The following is an 18,623-nucleotide window of genomic DNA, read 5'->3' as shown; positions in this document are numbered from 1 at the left end:
ACTCGGCACCCCTGGTTTTTGGCTTTATGACAGAGTAGTGCTGTGTTCAGTGGCAAAAGTTTCCATAGGAGACAAGGCCACAGTGACCTTTGCTCAGAGTCAATCAGAATGAATAAGTGGATTTTCATATGAATTTCTCATTTTTCTTAGAAAATTACTTTTATAAGCATAAAAATGTGGCATATATTTGGCCATCCAAAGATAAATGGTTGGCAGGTACTTGGGAACAGAAATGCATTTTGTTTTGCTTTATATGTGACTCAGCTTATTTTGACTGTGGACAGGCAGCACTAGATATTTGGTACCAGAATGTATCATTTATTGACCCATCAACCCATCCATCCATCCATCCATCCATCCATCCATCCATCCATCCACCCATCCATTCACCCATCCACCTACCTACCTAGCCCTCCCTCCCTCCCTCCCTCCCTCCCTCCCTCCCTCCCTCCATCCCTCCCCCTCCCTCCACGCACCCATCCATCCATCCATCCACGCATCCATCCATCCATCCATCCATCCATCCATCCATCCATCCGTCAATCTATTTTCCCCCGTTGAGTACCTATGTATTCAGTTGCTCCTCACATCAGGTATTTGCCAAAAAATCTTGAGTTGGAAACAAAGTTAACATTTGGGTTTGTTCTTATCAGCTGAATATATCTTTCCTGTAGATTCCCATTGGGTAATAACTCATGTTTCTATAATCATGGGGTTACATCCTGGGACTAGAGAGATGGAGTAACAGTTAAGAGAATGTACGCTCTTGAAGAAGATCTGAGTTTATTTCCCATCAGTCACATCAGGCATCAGTACCTCCAGCTCCAGGGAATCTGATGTCCTCTTCTGGCTTCTACTGCCAGCTTCACTCACAGGTATATCTCCCACAACCCCAGATACACATGGATACAAATTATTAAAAATTTAAAAAATTAAAAGGATATTGCTGCATTAATTAAAAACCTGTGCCTCCTATCTCCCCTTGGAAAGATCTTGTCCTAGGGCTAGTCAGCTAAGGGACATAAAAAGCTGTTCTTCCTCACTACCTACTTGTCTATCTTGGTTTCCTAGACAGTTTCTCAACTGGCTGTTTTTTGAGCCAACCCTAAATTAGTTGATAGCACACTAGGCTCAGCATTCCCACCATAATGTTTGGGATCAAGGCAATGTATGATGACTGGAAGGTCTAAGGTATGTCCCATTCCACAGCCCCTAACCCACCCCCATGGCCTCTACTCTACATGCATGGCTCATGAATCTTTGATTCTCAGGGGGGAATTTGGATTGTTTTCTGAATGTTACCTTAACCAGGAACTAGACAGTTATGTAGCTTGCTCCTGTCCCTTACTGTTGGATGCATGGGTTTTCTTTAACCTGTATGTGTTGTGGGCCATCGGCCACAGTCGACCAGGTTCACCTGAAAGAGAGGCTGGGAATGGAAGAGGGACAGGAGGGCGGGAAGAGATGAAGCCAGGACAAAGGTTTCTGATGGAGGCTCAATGCTTTAATGTTCAGCTTTCAATTTAAAGGGGATAACCCACCCCCCGCCTCCAGAGTTCCTTCTTGCTTCAGCTGGCTGGGGGTGAGCTGAATCCATCCTGCTGGAGGTGAAAAGAATCCATACGGCCAGAGATGTCTCAAGCAAGCTCAGCAGGCAGTCTATTTTTCTCAGCTTGTGTACCAGGCTACAGGGCAGCCAAGGAGGCGCCAAGGCCGGCAATGCCAAGGCAGGCAATGCCTCCAGAGTCCTATTGTTTGGTCTGTTGTGGTAAACAAGGTCCCGCTCAAGGCTGGGAAAAGGGCACATGTATGGTTTGCCCCTTGCCACTGTAGTGCCACATCCACGGTCACATGATGCCATTAAGCACTGAGAGCATCAGAAGTTGAATCTTATCCCTCTGAGTATTCTAATCTACCTTCTTGGCTCATTTCTTTGAGACTAGGTGAGCAAAGGATTTATTTCATCTTACTATTTAGAAAGTGCCCCATAGGCTTTCCTATAGGACAATCTCATGGAAGCATTTTCTCAGTTGTGGCTCTCTCATCTGGAATAATTCTGTCTGTGTGAAGGTGACAAAAAAATAAAACCAATGAGGACAATTGTTGAGGCACTTCTTACAGGAGCAAAAATGATTTGGAGACAGCAACATCATCAAAGGCCACCAAAACAAGGGTGACATCTTAGGAAATCTGGAAACCTGGAGCACACTGCAGGTGTCTCTCCAGGTTGTAGAGTGTCTTTTCTAAGTTACTCAGTTGGTCTGAGCCACTTTCAGGCAGCTCAGCTTGCCTAAGAGTGTTTCTTAGTGGTCCTTACTACATGGATATTTGCCTAGGGTAAAGAACCTAGTGAAACTGGTCAGTCTCAGGGACTTCCTGAAGGCTTTGAGTTGTTCACTTCCTGAGCTTGATAAACTTCTCTAGAGGATGGAATGTTTTACCTTTGGAGCTTTCCACTGTGTCGCTTCCATCTTTCTTAAGCATTCCTTCAAGGAGGAAGGTTTGAATCTTGGAAGAAACTTATATACCACAATACCTTGGTCCTAACTCTGCACATTGACTCTTGATTATAATTCAAGGAGCAGTGCTAATGGAGGCCTTTCCCATACCTTAGGTGGTTACTGTTAAAGCTGTCTCCTGCTGCATTACAGCCCACTTCTGTTTTTAGTTTCAATTTCAGTTTTAAACTATACAAATGACTTTTTAACTAACCATTTCATATAAGATTTTTCATTTCATATAAAAAAGGTGAAATTTTGTTGTTTGGTTCGATGAGGTAAGAGGCTACTTCCAAGGAACTCACTAATGTGGACTGTGCTGTTAGTACTTTTATACCACAACAATAACAGTGTGTTAAGAGTTTAATACCAGACTCTGGGAGAATGTGAATTTGTTCAGTAGAGTGGCTGGATAAGCTAAGGGACCACTTCTAAGCCCTTTCCATGGGCTGAGTGGTCACTATCTTTTGACAGAAATGATCAGTTTGGTTAGTGGCTTGGTATTTCAATTCTACCAATTGTGACCCTTCCCTGATAGCTGCTCAGGTTACCTTATAAAATGATGGATGACTTCCAGGTAATAGAGAATGAATGTTGCCAGTTTTCTTAAACTAAAGGGCTCAGAACTGGCAGAATAACAATTTTTCCTTCACTTTGTTGATAAGATGATCACAGATTCAGCCTTGATTCAGGGGCTGGGAAGTGTAGCCCCACTGCTTGTTGGGAGGAAGTGACAAGGATTCTGGATCTACTAACAGATCCATTGCAACGACTCCCTTCCTGTCTTCTGTCCTTTAGAGAAAAGACCATTCTCACTTTTCCATTTCTTCAGACAAGCTGAGTAAGCAAACAATGCCATTTCCTTGGACACCATTCTTTATGGTCATAGTAGGAATGGAGCCAGGGGCCAGTGGTTCTGAGCCAGTGGAACCCGAGTTTTCTCCTGAGGGAGTTTAAAGATAGAAAGAATACTAGTTCTTCTTCCTCTGATCTAATTCTCATCTACTCCCCAACTCAGCTGCTCACTCAGAACTTAATGCATTATTTTTGAATATTAACTTTATTATAGTGGATATAATAAGACCTCCACTTTCTTTCTATTGCACTTTATACTGTGATACAACCTAATACCTTGCTAACTTCTTTAGACTTTACAACTTTTCAGTGGTTGGGATTGACCTTATAACTAATTATACCCCCAAGGCCGTATCTGTACATACATCATGGACTTAGGAAGCTACATTTTTGTCTCAGTTGGGGTGTCTAATAATAAGTTTGTCTTTAAGCTGGGAGTAGTGACACCTGCCTGTAATCACAAAACTTCTGAGTTAAAGGATCAGGAGTTTGAATTCAGTTTTAACTTCTAATTAGTCCAAAGCCTTCCTGAGCTTCATCATAACCTAACACGGAAAAGGTGGAAAAAGTTGTTCACTGAGCTTCAGTCTTCTATGTAAGCTACTTTTTAGTCTGTCAAGGGTTTTAAATCCTCACTGTGCATCTAACACACTTAATGCTCAGCCAACATGGAACTGATGGCTGAGCCCTTAGGTTTTTCATACATGTTTAAAGGTTACAAAGGGTAATGAGGGTGGACACAAGATTCTATGATCTGCCACTGGGAATTTGGAGAGTTACAGAGTGCTTACTTAACTCTGTTTCACTTGCTTTCAGGTACAGCACCAACCTTTGAACCAGCAGCACATTCTGGCAGCCTTTCTCAGATCCTGATGAACTTGAGACACATTGTGTCTGTTGTAGTTACCAGATACAGCTCTGCTGCATTTAAAAAATGATGAATGAATCACATGGCATAAAGTCTACAATTTAGTGAATTTTGACAGAATTATGTCTACATCATTGAAACCACCTTGCGACCAAGAGGCAGGGCATGTTGTCACCTAACATTGCTCCTCCAAGTCTCTTGGTGGCCCTCAGCCCTAACAGGTACCATTGATCTCCTTCCTGGAACTGTGGCAAGGAAGCAGCATGTAGGGGTTTATACTGGCTGGTTTTGTGACAAGGTAAGACAGAGTGGTCAAAGAGGAAGGAGACTCAGTTAAGAAAACGCTTCCATGAGATCCAGCTGTAAGACATTTACTTAATTAGTGACCAATTGGAGAGGGGCTAGCCCATGGTAGGGGATGCCATTCCTGTGCTGATGGTCCTGGGTTCTACAGGGAAGGGAGGTTGAGCAAGTCATGGGAAGCAAGCTCTCTATGGCTTCTCCTCTCCACAGCTCCTGTGTCAGCATCTGCCTCCAGGATCCTGCCTGTTTGAGTTCCTGTATTGACTTCCTTCAGTAATGAACAGCAGTGTGGAAGTGGAGGTGTAATAAATCCTTTCCTCCCCAACTTGCTTTTTGGTCATGATGTTTTGTTATATCAATAGAAAACCTAACTAAGCCAGGGTTCATGGAGATGGAATTACATTGCATGTGTATTTTTGTGTTGTGGTTTCTTTTATTCTGTTATGATGTGCAACCCACACACATTTTTCACTCTGTAAAAAGTGTTCTCCTATTTATTTCCACAGAATATATTCTGTTTCTCCATTTTCCTGTTGGGATTGTTTCTATTTGTGGGTAGAATGAATAAGGCTTCTCTAAGCAGCACATGCAGGTTTGGGTATGGACATAGGTTTTTATTTCTGGTGCATACCTGAACTGATTGTCCATTTTTATGTGTTTTTATTTTTTCTTTCTCCATAAGCCAGACTCTTCCTGCCTCATATTGACATACTCCTTACCATTCTGTGGTTTCTAAAACTGAAATTATACCCTATTTTCAAAATAGCAAAAGCTACCCACTTCCAACCTTCTGGTGTATCTACATATCCCTCAAAAACTTCCTAGTTACAAGTTCTTTTAATTCTTAGGAAATACTTTGTTGACTTAGGGAAGTTTATTCTAGTTTGCTGGCTTGTTTTCAGGTAAATATTGCTGAGCATTTAAAATGTGTATCAGACTAAGTACACACACACACACACACACGTATAAAACCCAATTTTGTGACAATTATGATGGTACAAGATGGACAATTGTAATGTAATGTAAATAAGATCTTATTCTGTAGCCTAGTTGGCCTTGACCTTATGAGCCTCCAGCCTCAGCCTCCGAAGTGCCAAGACTACAGATATGTACCACCAATACTGGCTTTTGTTTTATCTTTTAACAGATGTAGGAGCAGAATACAGAGAGATGTAACTAGTTATATTTAGACTGATGAAAATGAAGTTTTGAAGCCTCATGTTTCTGAAGGTAGTGTTCAAACCATTTTTTTTTTTTTTTTTTTTTTTTGCCAGGTAAGATAGACAGTGGAGAATGAACTAGACTTAAATATGGTGAATGTTTGTGAGACAGCAGGACTACTTTGAGCTGGGAAACTGGAAGTTCTCCTGGCCACCCAGATGAAATCTATGGGCCTGTAAAGCCTGCACTCAAACTTTACGTGGAAAGGCAGCATAAGCAATGGCCCAGTGGCAGGAGCAAAACATTTGGCTGCTCAGGGCAGAGACCTATGAACAGATTTGAGATCAAAGAGAAGTGCCAGGAGATTATGTACAAGGAAGTCAGATTATGTACAAGGAAGTCACAACCAGTGGCCGTCAGTGAATACCAGATTGTGCCTCAAAAGCCAACTCTGGCTGAGGCAAGCTGTAAAATGCTGGGAAATGTTCAGGCTGGGCTAACACAGTGGCTTTTAAAGGGAGAAGATGGTACAATGAAGGAAAGCAATGTGGAGCTTGTTGTGGTTGAACCTAACCAAACACACAGCTGCCTAACAGACTAACCAATCAACCAACCAGCTTCCCAAGCAATTAACTATTGCAACCAAATCCTAAGTCCCTGTGTGAAAGGGACAAAGTTTATTCTGGAAGAGTCAGGCAAACTCTGCTTAGAAATGCAAATAATTTTTGTATCGTTTAGTAGTTTTTGCTCATGATGCAATAGCTTCTTTGCATTAATGTAAATTATCTGAAGATAATTGAAAGTTAAGTACTTGAAAGTATTTAACTGCATTGATGTCCATTAGAATTTTTCTAATCTTTCGAATTCATAATTTGTATTCTGTGTTCAAGTAGTAGAAATTAATATGCGTGTCAACAGAAATGTTCTCTTTATTTCACTTTTTAAAGATACCACTTACTCTCTTGACTTGGGTTGTTAAGTCAGGCAGCATCTCCTGTTGCTCTGGGGGTGGCGTGCAGGGAGGGCCCAAAGACTTCCTAATGCTCCAGAGTTTCTCAAGGATTTAATGGAGGAAGCTTACTTAATACAGTGTTAGTGCAGATTTGAAGGGCTCATATCACAACTGCATTTTTGAGTATTTATTTTCTGAAGTGTAGTTTAGCTGTAGATCTCAGGACATAAGCTGATGAGTTTGACGAATAGATAACTTGCACATAACATCACTTCGACAAGATTAGAACATTTCCCCATTCCTCAAAGTGCTGTCCTGCTTCTTGCTGGCAATACTTGCTTTGCTCTGGTTGGTATCACTCATAGGTGCATGGAATCAAAATGCACAGTTTGGAGTGTCCCTACTTTATTAATTATAATGATTTTAGAGTTTTATCATGATTCTTATGCTTCTGTGGTTCCTTTCTATTACTGACTAAAAGTTTTCATTGATCTTTACATGGGACTGTATTATTGCTGGGTGAGGGTGTCATTGTTATCACCTACTCTGTTCGTTTGTCTTGCTTCTGGTTTTGAGACATCATCAATCCAATTGCTAAGAAAGTCTATGTTTATGCCTGTTTTATGGACACGTGGTTTCACTTCTTAGGCAAAAACTTGGTTTTCAAAATGTTTATACCTTTACATTTATTTTAGGACTTTAGACTTCTTTATAGGAAGCCAATTGCAGGGTTCAGTGGAGATTGTGACATCAGTGTTAGGCTGGGACAATGAGCACTCTGCAACGACAGATGTCTTCTTAGCATGAGTTCCATTTCTTCCATGATTATGCTGTAAATCAGGGGTGACCCCCCTAGCTTCTTCTACTAAGAATTTCAGGATCAAGGAGTTAAATGTGGAACCCTCTAAGGTGTTCTGAAGTGTTGCTGAAAGGAAAAGCACACTGTAATGTCACATAAGTTAATAATTGTAAGGAGCCTCTAGGCTTGGCAGTGGAATTAAATGCTTAACAATAATTCAAAAATGGCTTACAGGAACTTAAAAGTGTGAATCACTTAGTAAGGCTGGAATTATGCTCCTGACATATACGCATGACACACGAGAGCACTTACCTGGGAATTTATTACCAGGTTCTGAGCAAACAAAGCCTGACCTACATTTGACTACAGTCAGCTGTCTCTGGTTAGTCCTGTGGGCTCCTTTTTATTAATGTCACAATTGCTAATGTGGTATAACATTGTCATTACTGAACGGCGCGGTGGGACAAGCTGCAGCTGTTATTTCTCCTTCTGAACCTAGTGAGTCATTAAATTTGAGTTTAGGGGAATATGCGTTGTAAAGATTATTCAAATTCTGATTGAGAAATAGGACTACTGGAAAATTGTAGGTACATAAAGTAAAACTTTGAATCAATCAAGTTTCTCTTTCTTTGTAAAGCTTGACTGTTCAAAATTGTTCCTTATGTTTAATTTGAAATCTATTGTCAAGGAAATGGAAGGTGAATGGAAGAAAAGGAAAGAACAGTATTAATTAGATACTGAGCCTTTGTTTCAGATGGAAAAGTGATGTATTGTTACTGGGAAAATAGCAGGGACATAATTTTCCTTCTAAGGATTATAACATCTTATTCCAGTAATTCTAATATTAAGAAGGGTATATTTTTATTCCAGCAAGCCATAGAATAGCTGATTTTTCTTCAGTATACATGGGAAATTTTAAAATATTTATTAGCTACTTCCATTTGCTGTTTTTTAAATTCTTTCCTTTGTCCACCAAGTGTAGTCTGTGGTAGGCATGATCTTATGATCATAATCTTGGGCAGCGCGCCTTGGCGGTCGGTCCTCAGACACTAATACGGGTTTACAAGCTGATGAGTTCATCTCATGTGACATAAACCCAGTGGTTATTGTTAGATCATATACTAGTTCTCATTTTATGTTTCTGAGGATCCCAGACTGCTTCCATAATGATGTTTCTGAAACACATAAGATCCCACCAATGGGATTCTACTACTATACATTCCACCAATGACATATGCTAACGGACAGTTCAACAGCAGTGTGTCCACATCCTGGTACACAATCCACCAAAGCTGTAGTCATCTATAGTCCATTAGTGGCATGTGTCAAAATATATCCCACCTCCCTACGTGTGCAAGGGCTCTCCTTTCTCTGCATCCATGTTAACACACGCATACACACACACACACACACACACACACACACACACACACACATCTCAGCATGCATGGAAGTTAGAGGAGAATGAGTAGGAGTCTGTCAAGTGTGTCTGGGGACTGAACTCAGGTGTCTGGCCTCATGTGATGTACCTCATGGGACCTTTTTTATAAATATATTTTTTATTAATTGTTTTACACACAATATATTTTTATCACATTCTTTCTTTTCCTCCAACTCCTTCAAGAACTTCTCCTCTTCCCTCCCCACCTAATTAATGTTCTTTTGTTCCCTGAAAAAAAAGCCTCTAAAGACAAACAACAACAACAAAGTTCAAACAGACAAACAAAACTCAGACAAGACAAAAAATATCAAACCAAGTCAAACAAAAAGCACCTGACCCCCGCCACAAACACATGCAAACCCCACATTGAAGTTTGTTCTGTGTTGGCTAACCAACCCTGTACATGGCCCTCTATGTGCTGTCATAATCTCTGTGAGGTAATATGTGCATCATTCTGGTTATGTCTGGAAGGCAGCGTTTCTTTGATGTCCACCATCTTTCTCTTAAACAATCTTTCCACTTCTTTTGAGTAGATATTTTTGTCTAACTGATGATAGCAATTTTTACTAGAGTGAGGAGATATCTCATTATGGTTTAGATTAACATTTTCCTTATGATTAGTTGAGATTAACATTTTTAAATATCTAATTGGTCAACAAAGTCTTAATAAAGGAAAAAAATCTCAGCAGAAATGTCTGAGGAAAATATTCTGGCTGTGTAGGTCAGGTTTACTATCTCTGTGATGAAACACCGTGACTGAAGCAACATTGGGAGAGAAAAGTTTATCTGGTTTCCAGTTTTATATTACTGTTCATCATCAAAAGAAGTCAGGACAGGAACTCAAGCCTGGCAGGATCCTGGAGGCAAAAGCTGATGTAAAGGCCATGCAGGGTTGCTGCTTACTGGCTTGCTCCCCATGGTTTACTCAGTCTGCTTTCTTATAGAACCCAGAACCACCAGCTCAGGGATAAGGACCCCACCCACAATGGGCTAAACTGTCCCACATCAACCACTAATTAAGAAATGTTCTACAGGCTTGCTTATGAAGACAGCCCAATATTTTTTCCTTTTATCAGATATTTATTTACATTTCAAATGTTATCTCCTTTCCAGGTCTCCCCTCCGGAAACCCTCTATCTCATCCCTCGTTCCCTTGCCTCTATGAAGGTACTCCCCTATCCATCCACCCACTACTGCCTTCCAGCCCTGGCATTCTCCTACACTGGGAGCATCAAAGCCCCTCAGGCACAAGGACCACTCCTCACACTGATGTCCAACAAGGCCATCCTTTGCCACATATGAGGCTGGAGCCATGGGTCCCTCCATGTGTACTCTTTGGTTGGTGGTCCAGTCCTGGGAGCTCTAGTGTATCTGGCTGGTTGATATTGTTGTTCCCCACATGGGGCTGCAAACCCCCTCAGCTCCTTCAGTCCCTTCTCCAACTCCTCCATCGGGGACCATGTGCTTAGTCCAATGGTTGGCTGCGAGCATCTACCTCTGTACTTGTCAGGCTCTGGCAGAGCTTCTCAGGAGACAGCCTTATCAGGTTCCCTGTCAGCAAGCACTTCCTGGCATCCAGAATATCATCCAGGTTTGATGTGTCTGTATATGGGATGGATTCCCAGGTGGGGCAGTCTCTGAATGGCCTTTCTGTCAGACTCTGTTCCATACTTTGTCTCCATATTTTCTCCTACAAGTATTTTGTTCCCCTTCTAAGAAGGACTGAAGCATCCATTCTTGTTTCTGTTTCTGATTTTCAGTGTTGTTCAATGGTGTGTGTATCAGGGACATTTGGTGATGCTCTGCTCCAGGTGTGTATCTAAGTGGACAATCCTTATCAACGTTGCTGACCCAACCTGGGCCTAGAAGGCCACCAGATACTGCATGGTCTTGGCCTTTAATCCACAGTTGGATTCTGACTCCTGCTGCATGCTCCACTGACCTCTGCTGGCATTTGTTCCAGAAGCTTGTTTCTTGAAGGTCTTCTGAGGGGCACTATGTGAGCTAGGCCCCATAATGATACTGAAGACTCAGGCCCACTCAGTAGCTATGGTTTCTTAGTACCCTCAAGAGCTGCTGCCTGCCTACAATCTGGAACACCCTGCCTCAGGCAAACCAGCAGACTTCTCACCATTTGGTAAGGAGCAACTCTACCTCCTTTGATGACATCAGTCTTGGGGATGAGTCACCTCCTTCCATGTTTCCCCTTTCTTGTTAGGTTTTCCATGGTCCAAAGAATATCTCAGAGTTTTCTATTCTGCTTCTATTCTAAGTTATTTTCCTATATTCTGTTTCTATTCTAAGTTATTTTCCTATCATAAATGAATAATTTTTGTTATTAAAGTTGTATTTAATAACTGTATGATTATTTCTTGACCTAGACTGGTACAGTCCCCAGCTTCCCAACTTTTCCTACTATCTACTCTTGTCTTTTAGGACTTATATCCAGGAGGTGATATGACACATGCATACCTTTTGCTTTTTCTCTTTGTGCTCAGAGTGAACAAGTTTATCTCTAGTAATGAATTGACCCAACATCACATTTGTGCATAAATACATCCACTGATCACCCTTTGGAGGTCTCATGAATACTATTTTTATATCTGGGTGCCTTGGTATATCAGTTGTTTAACTTATGTCTTTATGAAATGCTTATGATCAAACATTGTTGGCACTGTAACAGATGTTTTATATTTGCTGAGCAAATGACAAAGCCAGCTTTGCTGGCAGCCTTGATAATTCAGAGCTTCCATGATCATACTGGAGACTCTAGAAAGATGTTGCTAGGGATCAAAAGTAAGTGTGTGTGTGTGCGTGTCTGTGTGTCTGTATGTCAGTGTCTCTGTATGTGTGTGTGTGTCTGTGTGTGTGTGGTGGTCACCAGGCCTTGTGTCTTGACCATTCTCAAGAGGGTAGAGGGAAGAGCTACCAAAATATATTTCTTAGTTAATATTGATAATGAGGAGTGAAATATCTGGAATATTTGTGTATTCATTTGGCAATATATAGTTACTGAAGATCTGAGAGAATATTAGCTTGTTCTATGTCTATGCTATTATACCAGAGGTGGCAAAATGGAATTTCAGCAGATTTGACTTTTCAATATATAATAGCTTACTTCTATGATGGCCAAACAGCCTTTGAGAGAGTTCATCTTGCTTGAAATTTAGCTCTAGCATTTAACATTTGTGAAAGCTTTGAAAGTTTACCTAAACTCTCACAGTCTTAAGTTCACCTGTCTCTAAAATGAGACTGGCAATAATGGCACTTCCATTGTTGCATTGAAATGAATGATGTATATCTAGAGTTATTATGATGCTCAAGAAAAGGAGAGTGATAAAATTTATCAAAACTGTTATTCCAAGTATCTCTAGATAACAATTTGGCAGACAAAGTCTGTGAAGGGTGTTTGTAATCTTGAACTGATAACTTACTAAATTTTTGTCCTTGAGCTAGCCCCATGATTATCTGTGAATCCTAGGGATTTGCTGATTTGTTTTATTTGTGAGTGAACTCATTATAATTGCTTTCTCCCCTTATAGAGTTGTCACAAGAATGAAATGAGAATGTGTATATGTGACCAATCTGCACATTGTGGGCCAACAGAACTTGTTACTGAAAGTTGGGCTTTTTTCTTTAATTTTCTTTTGTTCCTTTCCTGTAGTATCCTAGCAGTTAGAAGGAACTCCAAATAGGAGATAGCAAGAAGACAGAAATGTCCTCAGCATATGGAACATGTTTCTACAGCACAATCTGCTGCCTCCTTTTGAAGCAGCCTGGATTCTGTCCAGTTCTTTGCCTTTTCTATTCTTTTCTCTTTTTTCCTTTTCTCTTCTCTTCTTCTCTTCTCTTTTCTATTTTTTTTTGCTATTATCTCAGTTAAAGGCACTAGCCACCATCCATTGCTGAGAAATGCTCTTCTCCCAACACATTCCAAGCCATTGCCCATTCAATTTCCAGAGTCCCTCTTCTGTTTTTAAAGAAGTCTTTAGCCTTCTGTTTCTCACCTCAACTCCGAACTTCTCCGATCTCTGCTTTCCTCCCTGCCCTTATCTTTCGCAACTTCTTTCTGTTTTGCCTCAAGAGCCTGATTTCTTTTCTTTAAGAAGGTTTAACTCATCATTGACTTAAGAGCATTGGCATTGTTAACTTGCGTGGTTGGATTTCCTCTTGATAGCTTCCCCTAACCCTTCTGAAGCTGGCCCTTTATTGTTGTTCTGAGCTTTCCTTAGTGACTGATTCTTCTTTCCTGGCCTTTTATTACACTGCCATATTTAAATTTGTCCATTGCTTTTTATCACCAATGGACAAATATGTCCTGTATCCGCCACATTTGACTTGTTTCTGGGACTTGAAAAATTTTTGCTGTATAATGAAGGATGTGTGAGTTAAACTCTGAAAGGAATTAACTTTCACATGTTTCATTATTACTATTGTCTTAGTTAGGGTTTTACTGCTGTGAACAGACACCATGACCAAGGCAACTCTTATGAGGACAACATTTAATTGGGATTGGCTTACAGGTTCAGAGGTTTAGTCCATTATCATCTAGACAGGAACATGACAGCATCCAGGCAGACATGGTGCAGGAGGTGCTGAGAGTTCTACATCTTTATCTGAAGGCTACTAGCACAATTCTGACTTCTAGGCAACTAGGATGAGGGTCTAATAGCCCACATCCAAATTGACACACCTACTGCAACAGGGCCACACCTTCTAATAGTGCCATTCCCTGAGAGGATAATATATAAACCATCACATTCCACTCCCTGGCCCCCATAGGCTTATCTGAACATATGAGTCTATGGGGGCCATACCTAAACATAGCATAATACAACATTACATTTAGTCCAACTTTGAAAGTCCCCAGTGTCTATAGCAGCCTCAACAATGTTAAAAGTTCAAAATCTTATCTGAGATTCGTTCAATCACTTAACCGTAATCCCCAAAGCAAGATAGTAAACCAGCTGGGCAAACTTCAAACTCTGTATCTCCATGTCTGATGTCATGTGATCCTATTTACATGATGTTGATGAGCAGCAGAAGAAATCTATGGCGGATAAAGTCAGAAGGGCGAATATTTTAATGGTAGGCTATTCACTGGGAAGGGAGCCATGAGGCCATTGTAGATGCTGGGAAGATTCTATTTCTTTTAAAAACTTTAACTTAAAAAATAGTTATTAATTAAATAATTTGCTATTTTTATATGTATATTGACCTGCTTGTATATACATATACCATGTACATGTCTGGTACTCTTGAAGGCTAGAAGAGGGCATTGGATCCCCTTGAACTGGCCTTACAGACTGTTATGAACTGCTTGATACAGGTGTTGGAACTGAACTTCTGTAAGTGCAGTGTGGTGGTTTGAATGAGAATGGTCCCCATACATATGCCCATATATTTGAGTGCTTGGTCACCAGTTAGTGGAACTGTTTGAAAGGGTTACTGGTCTTGTTGGAGGAAGAATGTCACTGGAGTTGGTCTCAAAAGCCCATACCAGGTCCAGTTTCCTGTTTTTTCTGCCTATATCTTGTAGATCACATGTGAGCTCTCAGCTACTTTTCCAGCCCCACACCTACCTATACCATGCTCCTCATCACGAAAATAATGAACTAACCATCTGAAACTGTAAGCAAGTCTCATGTTAAAGGATGCCATAGTATCGCTTTATAGCAATTTAACATTAACTAAAATATGGCAAATGCTCACAATTATGGAAACCGCTTTTATTTCAAGTAGTATACTTGATGGAGAAGCTGGCCATATGGATATCTACATGTAAAAATATTGCTCCTGTCATGTTTGATATAACTCAAATAAATCCCTTAAGAAATATAGGAAAACACAATAAACAGGCAAAAAAAATGAATAAAATGGTCTAAGGCCTAAAACTGAAAATAGAAGCAATGAAGAAAACACAAATGGAGGCAACCATGGAGATGGGAAAACTAGGAAAGAGAAGAGGGACACAAGCAAGCATCATCAACAGAATACAAGAGATAGAAGAGAGAATCTCAGGTAGAAGATACTATGGAAGAATCGGTTACATGGATCAAAGAAAATGATAAATGTAAAAAGTTCCTAACTCAGTACATCCAGGAAATGTGTGACACTGTGAAAAGACTAAACCTAAGAATAATAGGAGTAGAAGAAGATGCAGATTCCCAGTTCAAAGGGTCAGAAAACATCTTCAACAAAATCATAGAAGAAAACTCCCTTAACCTAAAGAAAGAGATAGTTATAAACATACAAGAAGCTTACAGAACACCAAATAGATTAGAGCAGAAAAGAAAATCCTCCCACCATATAATAATCAAAACACTAAGTATACAGAATAAAGAAACAATATTAAAAGCTGCATGGGAAAAAGGCCAATTAATATACAAGGGCAGATCTACCAGAGTTATCTCTACTTCCCAACAGAGACTCTAAAAGCCAGAAGATCCTGGACAGATGTCTTGCAGTCCCTAAGAGATCACAGATGTCAGCCCAGATCACTAAATTCTCAATCACCAGAGATGGAGAAACCAAGATATTCCATGACAAAACCAAATTTAAACAACATGTTTCTGCTAATCTAACCCTACAGAGGACACTAGAAGGAAAAAATTCAACACAAAGAGGGTAATTATACCCCCAAAATACCACAAGAAATTAATCATCTCACAGCAAAACCAGAAGAACAGAAACACACACACACACACACACACACACACACACACACACACTATCATTTCCAACAACAAAATAACAGGAACCAACAACCGTTGATCATTAATATTTCTCAACATCAATGGAGTCAATTCACCAATAAAAAACACAGGCTAACAGACTGGATATGTAAACAGGATCCATCATTCTGCTACATTCAAGAATCATACCTCAGCAACAAAGAAGATATGCTACCTCAGAGTAAAGGGCTAGAAAAAGGTTTTCCAAACAGTCTCAAGAAACAAGCTGGAGTAGCAATTCTAATGTCTAATAAAATAGACTTTCAACCAAAAGTTGTCAAGTGATGAGGAAGGACATATCATACTCATCGAAGGAAAAATCCAACTAGATAATGTCTCAGTTCTGGATATCTATGTTCCATATGCAAGGGTACCCACATTTGTAAAAGAAACTTTACTAGCACAAAGCACACATTGAACCCCATACAATAATAGTGGGAGACTTCAACTCCTCACTCTCACCAATGGATAAGTTATTGAAATCAAAACTAAACAAAGAAATGATAAACTAATAGATGTTATAAACTAAATGGATTTAACAGATTTCTACAGAATCTCTCACCAAAAACAAAACAAAACCCTTTGCATTCTACCAGATCACTACTGATTATGGCTGAACTTCAATAACAACAGAAACAACAGAAAGCCCGCATACTCATGGGACCTGAACAACTTTCTACTCAATGAACACTTGGTCAGGGAAGAAATAAAGAAAGAAATTAAAGAATTCAGTGAAAACATAAGCTAACATACCTAAACTTATGGGACACAATGAAAGCAGTGCTAAGAGGAAAATTCACAGTACTAAGTACCTTCATAAAAAATTGAAGAGATCTCATACTAGCAACTTAAAAGTATACCTGAAAGCTCAAGAACCAAAGGAAGCAAACACACCCAAGAGGAATAGATGACAAGAAATAGTCAAACTCAGGGCTGAAATCAATCAATTAGAAACAAAGAGAACAATATAAGAAATCAACGATACCATTAATTATGGATAATATGATAGTATACATAAGCAATCCCCAAAATTCTACCATACTCCTACAGCTAATGAACAACTTCAGCAAAGTGGTTGGTACCTCAAAGAATCAGTAGCCCTCCATTATACAAATAATAAATGTACAGAGAAAGAAATTAGGGAAAAAACCCTCATCACAATAGCCATGAATAATATAAAATATCTTGGTATAACTCTAAAGAAGCAAACAAAAAGTTTTGTATGAGAAGAACTTCAAGTCCCTAAAGAAAGAAATTGAAGAAGATATCAGAAGATGGAAATATCTCCGATGCTCAGTTATCAGTAGGATTATCATACTGAAAATGGATGTCTTACCAAAAGCAGTCTACAGACTGAATGCAATCCCCATCAAAATTCCAACACATTTTTTTTATAGATCTTCAAAAAGCAATTCTCAACTTCACATGGAAAAACAAACAAACAAACAAACAAACAAACAAGGAAACTCAAGATAGCCAAAACAATCCTGAACAATAAAAGGCCATCTAGAGGAATCACCATCCCTGATCTCAAGCTGTACTACAAAGCAATAATGATAAAAATTGCATGGTATTGGTACAGAAACAGGGAGGTTGATCAATGGAATCGAATCAAAGACCAAGACATAAACCTACACACCTGTGGACACTTGTTTTTTGACCAAGAAGCCCAAAACATATAATGGAAAAAAAGAAAGCATCTTCAACCAATGGTACTGATCTAATTGGATGTCTGCATATAGAATGCAAATAGATCCACATTTGTCACCTTGCATAAAACTCAAGTCCAAGTTGATCAACAACTTCAACATAAAACTGGATACATTAAATCTAACAGAAGAGAAAGTGGGAAATAACCTTGAACCTGTTGATACAGGGGACAATTTCCTGAACAGAACAATGGCTCAGGCCATAAGATCGACAATTGATAAATGGACTTTTATGAAACTGAAATGCTTCTGTAAGGCAAAAGACATTGTCAACAGGTCAAAGCTGCAGCCTACATACTGGAAAAAGATCTTCACTAACTCTATACCTGACAGACGGCTAATATAGAAAATATATAAAGAACTCAAGAAGTTAAACTCAACCAAATGAAATAATTCAATTAAAATATGGGGCACAGGGATAAACAGAATTCTCAGCCGAGGAATCTTGAATGATTGAGAAACACTTAAAGAAATGTTCAACATCCTTAGTCATCAGGGAAATGCAAATCAAAATGATCTTGAAATTCCACCTTGCACTAGTCAGAATGGCTAAGATCAAAAATTCAAGCAACAGCACATACTGGAGAGGATGTGGAGAAAGGGGAAAACTTCTTCATTGCTGGTGGGATTGTAAACTTGTATAACTACTCTGGAAATCAGTTTCTTAGAAAATTGGAAATAGTTCTACCTGAAGACTCAGCTATACTGCTCCTGGGCATACACCTAAAAGATGCTCCACCATATGCTTACAGCAGCTTTATTTAATAATAGCCAGAAACTGTAAACAACCCAGATGTGCCTCAACCGAATATTATTCAGCTATTAAAAACAAGGACGTCATAATTTTGCAGGCAAATAGATGGAACTAGAAACTATCATCCTGAGTGAGGTAACCCAGACCCCAAAGGACATGCATGATATGTACTCACTGATAAGTGGATATTAGCCATAAAGTACAGAATAGCCATGATATACCTCACAGATCCAAAGAGGTTAACTAAGAAGGAAGGCCCAAGCAAGGATGCTTGAGTCACACTTAGAAGGAGGAACAAAATAGTTATAGAAGGCAGAGGGAGGGAGGGAGGAAACTGAGTGGTGAGGCAGGATCAGTTGTGGGGAGAGACAGGAGAGACACTTAGAGTACCAGGAGAAAGAACGGGAATCTGCAACTGCTGAACATAGGGAGTGGGGGTGGAAGAATCTCTAGAATTCCCCTGTGATGGGGAGGTTCCCAGGAGTCAATGCTGGTTATAGTAGCCAATAAGCCTAACAATGGGGACATGGAACCTGAAGAGGCCACCTC

Source organism: Grammomys surdaster, unplaced genomic scaffold (assembly GCF_004785775.1).
Source record: "Grammomys surdaster isolate TR1022 unplaced genomic scaffold, NIH_TR_1.0 126546, whole genome shotgun sequence".
In the NCBI taxonomy this organism is placed as follows: Eukaryota; Metazoa; Chordata; class Mammalia; order Rodentia; family Muridae; genus Grammomys; species Grammomys surdaster.
This window is presented reverse-complemented; position numbering follows the sequence as displayed.